Genomic DNA, 8,274 nt, shown 5'->3' on the forward strand with positions numbered 1-8,274 from the left:
TAAAAGGATAAGTTGATGACTGTACACACATACACACACACACACACACACACACAACACACACACGCAGGGCAAAAACTATATTTTGATAAATTCGTTGTTATCTGTATATCTACATAGAATTATCTTGGGAAATTTAGAGATTATAGCGTAAGACTTTTCTAATCAACCTCCCCCCACCCCCCACAAATGTAGAAAATATTCAATTATGTGGGAGGCAGTTGTTGTTGGGGTATACATACCCACAATTTTTAAGACCTTTTACACATTACTTTAAATTATGTGAATGCATGTGAGTTCTGTGTGAATGTATGTACGCATGAGTGTGGGAGCCCTCAAAGGCCAGAGACATTGGATTCCATTGAAACAGAAGACACAGGCCATTGAAAGTCACATGGCCTGGTGCTGGAAACCAAACGAGAGTTCACTGCAGGAAAAGTGCATGCTTGTAACTGCCTAGCCATCTCTTTTGTCGTATAAGCACAAGCTGTATCTTCAAAATGTTACCCAATTGTTTTATGTTCAAAATTTCTACTTCTTATCCAAATAAAATTTAAGTAGCTGAAATCATATTTAACATCATATTGGGACATATCACAAATTCTACATTTACACCATGCTCTGAACAAGTGAGCTAACTGCTAAGAATATATTATAGTGTCTTCATTGTCATATAAAAGAATACCATCATTTGCTCAGAAATGACTTGATAGATATTACAGATTGAGGGGAATAATTTAATTTTCCCAATTGCACATTTTATTACTAAGTATGTACATGTGTGTATGTGTGTAAATAATTTACATGTTTAGACGATGGCATTCCCCTCCTTATATCTTTAGACTTTTATGTATTCTTGGAGGATATTGGATAGGATAAATCAATCTTAAATATTAAAATTCATAATTGCTTATTGAATAAGCACACTCATTCTGAATGTCATAATAAATAATACTTTAGAATTTTTTGGACTACCTCTGGTGCTGTTACCAAATATTTAACAGTGAACAAGCAGACCCATTTGGAATGTAGTAAATATATTTCCAGTCAGTTTAAAACACCCAATTATTATTTATTATGTTTCCTGAGCTTAATAATTGTGGGGGTGTGTGTGTTATGTGTGTTTGTGTTATTGGAGATTAAACACAGGACCTCATAAATTTTAGGCAAACCCAGCTGTGTTTCCAGTCACTCTTTTCCTTATTATTTTGATGGGGTCTCACTAAACTTCCTAGACTGGACTTGAACCTACTATGTAACCCATGTAGGCTTTGAATTTGTAGATGCTTCAGAATTGGCCTTCAGAATAGCTGGAGTTAGATGCCAGCACCACTGTTAACTAGTTGCATAATTTTTAGTAACTTTTTTCTTTAAAACGATAACTCATAAAATTTCTTCTTCTATCCTACTTTTATTTTCTTTGACTTTTATGTTTGAGAACAAAACAGCTCCGACTGTAGAATGTTCTTGGATAGTGAAATTACTGTACTCTCTGTACTTCTTGGCTGTTGGTCACAGACACTGGAAGTCTGTGATGGTGTGTTCCTGAAAATTTACAGGATAAATGCAAGTGGCTTGGTCATCATGATTTACATTGATAATAAATGAGTGTTTATTTCATCAAAGGACAAAAATTGATGGTAAACCAACTTTTGGCACATCTGTGTGAATATAGGTTCATACTGTGTGCATCTCCCAGCTAGCTGCTTTGTGTCTAATTTGTAATGTTGGTGTTGTTGAGGGATATGAATGGTTTCAACAGCTTGGAAGAGCCAAGGATTCTGAGCTATATTGTTAATGATGGTAAAAATAATGGCATATTTCTACGAAATAGTACCTTTATTATGAGGATACCTTTCTTTGTACACTGTTCACAAATACAACACTCACTAAAAACCAATTCATTACTATTGCTTTAGACATCGGACAACGGTCATGTCTTTTCCTGTGTCAATCTGGTGCTCTATTTTCTGATAGAACACTCACATTTCTGTGTTAGGTCTAATTATATCTAATTTAGTAACACAAGGTGAAGAAACTGTTTTGAATAACACAAAATTAGAGGTGCCTTTCATTCTTGTGATGATGATCAACAAACCCCTAAAATCTCTCGAGATTTGGTGCACCAAGGAACAAATGCCAGATGAGCATCAACGCTTATGATGCAGGACTAAGAATCGTATCAATGAGTGGATTTGCATTGTAGGGAATAACTAGTAGAGATTTTTTTCATTAACTTTGTGACTATTGAGCTAGAGGGCCCATGCTTAGTTTAGTAATGTTTGGATAATTCAAAGTAGCTTAATATACAATGTCAATCTGAGTTCTGTTTTTTTGTTTTTTCAGCTGTTTTCTTATCGTCTGTATACATTTGAATAAAATCTTAAGAAGTTCTTTAATACCAAATTTATATTTCTGAAAATATGTCCATTATCTTGTTGATGTTTTTTTTTTACTTCTTTTTGCTTATGTGTGCACCCTGTCGCTGTCAGGGATGAATTACAGTGCAATCTTTGACGGCAGATACTTTGTTTTGCTAAAAAGTTACATGTGCGAGTTTGTGTGAACACATGTATAAAGATGAATATGATTTACTGCTTGTCTTCTATTATCTGCTAGCAATTAAAAGTCAATTAAGAATAGAGGGTGGTAATTTCTGCTGTCCTCAGCAGTCATTCATCAACTTCTTGTCATAGCATGAGGAGGGGAAGCCAGGAAAATAAAGAACCCCTGCTGACTGGTTTTACGTCAAATTGACAGAAGCTGGAGTCATTGAAGAGGAAAGAGCCTCCACTGAGAAAATATCTCTGTAAGATCAGGCTATAGGCAAGCTGGTATGCCATTTTCTTACTTGGTGATTGATGGGGAAGGGCCCAGCCCACTGTGCTGGCCCAGCCAACCCTATGCTAGTAGTGCTGGTTTCTATAAAAAAGCAAGCCAAACAAGCCACGTGGAGCAGGTAGTACCCTCCCATGGCCTCTGCATTAACTCCAGCCTCTGTGTTCCTGCCCTTTTTGAGTTCCTGCCCTGACTTCCTTCCTTAATGGCCGTCACTATGGAAATGTAAGCGAATGGACCCTTTCCTTCCCCAACTGGCTTGTGGTCAGCGTGTTTCATCATAGCAATAGTAACCCTAATGAGGACAAACCCCAAAAGGCAGTGGGTGAATCTTGAGCTTTCATGCCTCATCTCCACTCATGTTCACTAATGAGATGGACATATTTCAGCAGGACTTCTGTAAAGGGTTATGGTTCCCTCTTCATCTAGCCCCAAATTGTCAGACAGTTAAGAAGCTTATGGTAAAGTTTTACTTAACTCACCAATAAGAATACCTCAAAAATGACAGAAAACAAAAACCAAAGATGAAAAGAATAACATTAACTTCAAGAGTCACCAGAGAAAGCAAAATAAACCAGGTACAAAAACACAAATACTATATGCTCCCACAAATGTGTGAAAAACTAGTAATTTGGTCCTAAGAAGCAGAGAGTAAATTAACACAAGTGTTTCAGCAAGAGAAAACGGGGTGGGGGTGTAGAGAAGTGTCATTTGATACCAAATAGAGTTAGATCTGGCAATAAGTTTCTGTTGCCAAACAAGGTGACACTGAGTAGTTGCTTACTGTATATTCTAGAAGAATTTTGAGTATTTACAATACAAAAATAAATGTTGAAGAAGATGGAGATTTTAATACCCTGATGCGATGGTTAATCTTGGTTGTCAACTGAACATATCTGTGTCGCAAGGAGAGGGCTGCTTGTTCGTCCCAGCTACCCAGAACCAAAATAGTCACACAGAAACTATATTAATTAAAACACTGCTTGGCCCATTAGCTCTAACTTCTTATTGGCTAACTCTTACATCTTATTTTATTATCCCATTTCTATTAATCTGTGTATCGCCACCTGACAGTGGCTTATTGACTAAGTTTCAGCAGCATGTCTTACTCTGGCGGTAGATCCATGGCCTCTCTCTGACTCTTTCCTTCTCCCAGCATTCAGTTCTGTCTTCCCTGCCCACCTAAGTTCTGCCCTATCAACAGGCCAAGGCAGTTTCTTTATTCATTAACCAAGAAAAGCAACACACAGAGGGGACTCCCATTACAACAGTCCTCTGCGCAAACAGAAAGACAGTCTACTGTCTGGAAGCAGGACAGAAGCAAGAGAGTGGGCACACATTTACCACTCCTTTTACAGTATAAGAGACCACGCCCAAGTGGGCTGGTGTCTTAAAAGCTATTGGCTGAAGGAGCAGAATGGGCTCCCACAGCACATCTGGGTAGAGAAAAATCTCAACTGAGGAATTGCCTTCAATAGATTGTCCTGTGGACATATTTGTGGCATTTTTCCTTGATTGCTAATTGATGGAGAACACAGCCTTCTGTGGTCAGCGCCATTCCTAAGCAGGTGGGCCTGGTTGTTTGAGAAAGACAGCTAAATATGGTGATCCTGGAAGCATCTAGTAAGCACTACTCCTCCATGCCCTCTGCTGCACTTCCTGTCTCCAGGCTTCCGTCTTTACTTCCTGCCTTGGCTTCCCTCAATGATGGACTAGAGCCCATAAGTCAAATAAGCCTTTTCCTTCCTATGTGGCTTTTGATCAATATTTTAACACAGCAACAGAGATGCAAATGAAAATCCCTAATTTTGATCATACACATTGCATGTACAGAAGTATGTACAGTTATTATGAATCAAAAATGAGAATCTCATTGCCCCAATATATTACAAGATATTGAGGGCAGGAGCAGAATCTTATTCAAAATCCCATGACAGCTGGGTGTAGTGCAATGGCATATATCTGTCGAGAATTCAGAGAGGATATGGCAGAAAGATCAAGAGTTTGAAGCCAGCCAGAGCTACAAAGTAAGATCTTTGCAGGGGAAGAAAGGAAGTCAGCTATCTAGAATAAGGAAATCTACTCATTCAAATGAACACAGTGAAATGATAGACCCTTAAGAGAACTTAAATGGGGGGCTGGAGACATGGCTCAGTGGTTAAGAGCATTGCCTGATCTTCCAAAGGTCCTGAGTTCAGTTCCCGGCAACCACATGGTGGCTCACAACCATCTGTAAAAAGGTCTGGTGCCCTCTTCTGACCTGCAGACATGAATATTGTATACATAATAAATAAATAAATATTTTTTTTAAAAAAAGAGAGCACTTAAATGGCAATCAGGGGAATTAACTGAAACTCACACTGTGGCTCTGCTTATATAATTTTACTGTTACCCTTTAAGTGTTATATATTGTGCCATTGTGAGGGCGGGAACTCAAGCAAGAGCATGGAAGCTGCCGTCGTTCCTGGAGACGGACTAGTAGGTCTTACGTTGTCACCATGCCCCTTATTTGATGATCCTTATAAGAACTGGAGGGATGGCTCAGTGGTTAAGAGCACTTGCTCCTGCAGAGGACCCAGATTCAATTCCCAGCACCTACATGACAGTTCACAACCATCCATAACTCCAGTTCTGGAAGATCTAACACCCTCTTCTGACCTCTTGGGTCATGTGGCATTGACACTGTAAAATTATACAAATTCGAGAAAAATATCCATATGTGTAAATAAATAAATCTTTAAAAACTTATAACTCTTTTCTTTCAGCTACTTTAATATGACATTTACAGAAGCATATTGTTCAGATTGGCAGAGCCCCTTCCAATAATTCATCTTGCACCATAATGGCTCATACCAAAGAGAGAGCCTCTCCAGAGGCTTTTGAAAGGCATGCTATTCTGTTAGATATTTTCCTAATACCTCATAAAAAAAGTGAACTTCCACCACTCCAGATGCATTTGCCCTACTTCAGAGCTGTTCACGGAGGCTATAAGGTCATTAAAGAGTGTTGGGAGCATTATCAGTGGTTGCTAAGGTTACAGAGAAATCCTAATGAGCTGCTGTTGCTGTGTACATCAGGACTCTTGTCTATTAAGACTCATTTTCTCTGTTTAGCCCTCGCAGATAGTGAAATTAAAAAAAAATGACATCTTGAATTTTGCATGCAAATGGATGAAAATAGAAAACACTATCCTGAGTGAGGTAACCCAGACCCAAAAAGATGAATATGGTATGTACTCACTCATAAGTGGATTGTAGCCATAAATAAAAGCATTAAGCCTATAATTCGTGATCCTAGGGAAGCTAAATAAAAAGGTGAACCCAAAGAAAAAGATATAGTTATCCTCCTGGATATTGGAAGTAGACAAGATTGCCAGGCAAAAATTGGGAGCTTTGGGGTGGGGGTGGAGTGGGGGTAAGGGGAGATGGGGAGAGAGAAGGGAGAAGGGGAGGATGGGGAGAGCTTGGGGGAATGGGACTGTTGGGATGTAGGAAGGGTGGATATGGGAGCAAGGAAGTATCTTAATTAAGGGAACCATTTTAGGGTTGGCAAGAGACTTGACTCTAGAGGGGTTCCCAGGTGTCCAAGGAGATGTCTCCAGCTTGTTCCTTGGGCAACTGAGGAAAGGGCGCCTGAACTGGCCCTATACTATAGCCACACTGATGAATATCTTGCATATCACCATAGAACCTTCATCTGGTGATGGATGGAGATAGAGACAGAGACCCACATTGGAGCACTGGACTGAGCTCCCAAGGTCCAAATGAGGAGCAGAAGGAGGGAGAACATGAGCAAGGAAGTCAGGATGGCGAGGGGTGTGCCCACCCACTGAGACGGTGGGGGCTGATTAGTAAGTTGTTACACAGAGAAATCCTGTCTCAAAAAACCAAAAATCCAACAAACAAAAATTCCTCCTCTAAATTGCATGGCCCTAAAAATGGCTCTGACTTACTGTGCAGGATCCAGGCCATCCTCCAATTCATGTTCCTTCTGTCTCGGCCTCCCTGGTGCTGAGATGACACACACCAGTCCCCACACTCTGATTAAGCTCTAAATTCTTTGTGCGTGAGTTTCTTTTTTTTTTTCTTTTTTTTTTTATTTTGGTTTTTCGAGACAGGGTTTCTCTGTGGCTTTGGAGCCTGTCCTGGCACTAGCTCTGTAGACCAGGCTGGTCTTGAACTCACAGAGATCCACCTGCCTCTGCCTCCCGAGTGCTGGGATTAAAGGCGTGCACCACCATCGCCCGGCTGTGCGTGAGTTTCTCCAGATTTTTTTTTTTTACTTTGACAATTGGAGATAATATTTACATAGGCTATTTGTTAAATAAGTTGGAAATGGGCACATTTTAAAAAATTCTGACAAAGAAACAACATGATTGTCCCTGTACTACATAAAAATAGCATGCAACAGCCTGGTGGGGCTGCAATTCCCTTAACAAATTTACTCAGATCCTATTTGGGGTTAGGTTGTATTATTATTATTGAAAGTTAAGCTCCTTTTAGGCAAGGTGTAACTCTATATACAATATGCTTCGTGAATTTTCACTTTGGTATTAAGGTTAAAGATCTGAAAACCTACAGTATCCACTGATTTTCTTATATTTTTGTTCAAAAAACTGGCAGAATCGTATTTCCATAATTTAATAACTATGATAATGGGATAATTCCTTAAATTATGATTGTGTTCTCTCCACCTATACGGATAACCATCTTCTGCTCATAAGACTTCGATGATGGTTAATGGTCTTTTGCATAAAAGCATTCAAAACCACTTAAAGAGCCCATAGAGGCGGTGCCTATAATCCCAGCACTCAGGAAGCTGAGGTAGAGGAGGCTGAGGTAGGGGGGACCCCTGTGGCTTTAGGGGTAAACTGAGCCACACAGTGATGTCCCGACAAACCTGGACAGGGTATGCAAGACCCTGTCTCAGCAAGCAAACAGCTCACTAAGGCTCACTTTGCCTGAATCAGCTGTTGCTGCTTTAAATTGAAGGGAAATAGCTCGCTGGAATGTAAGCTCTAACTAAAGGAGAAACATCCAGGAGAGCTATGTGTGCGCATGGGGTTTATTTCCTTCTTGCTGAGAATGTTCTTGAACTAGGAGGAAAACAGGTTGTCTCCCCCCTCCTGATGGCCAGGGAGCAACTCTTTCACTGTGGGCCTGGTCCCCACTGGATTCCCGGTCTGCTGTTTATTCCGCAAGGATGGCCACTTAGCTTTCTGGTAGCTTCAGGTCGGAAGGGGGGTTGATTGTCAGCTTAGGCAGGAGAACTTTGGCAGCCCCTGCTTTCTTAGAAGCTGTGCTCTCTCTCCTCTCCGCTCCGATACACTCATCAGTCTGCAGAAATGCAGGCTTGCTCTTGTTTGGGGAAAAAAAGACTACTCTCTTCATCTGCTACAGTTCCCAGTTAGGATTCTCTTTAACAAAAGACATATTT

This window comes from Microtus ochrogaster, linkage group LG7_11 (genome assembly GCF_000317375.1).
Source record: "Microtus ochrogaster isolate Prairie Vole_2 linkage group LG7_11, MicOch1.0, whole genome shotgun sequence".
Lineage (NCBI taxonomy): Eukaryota > Metazoa > Chordata > Mammalia > Rodentia > Cricetidae > Microtus > Microtus ochrogaster.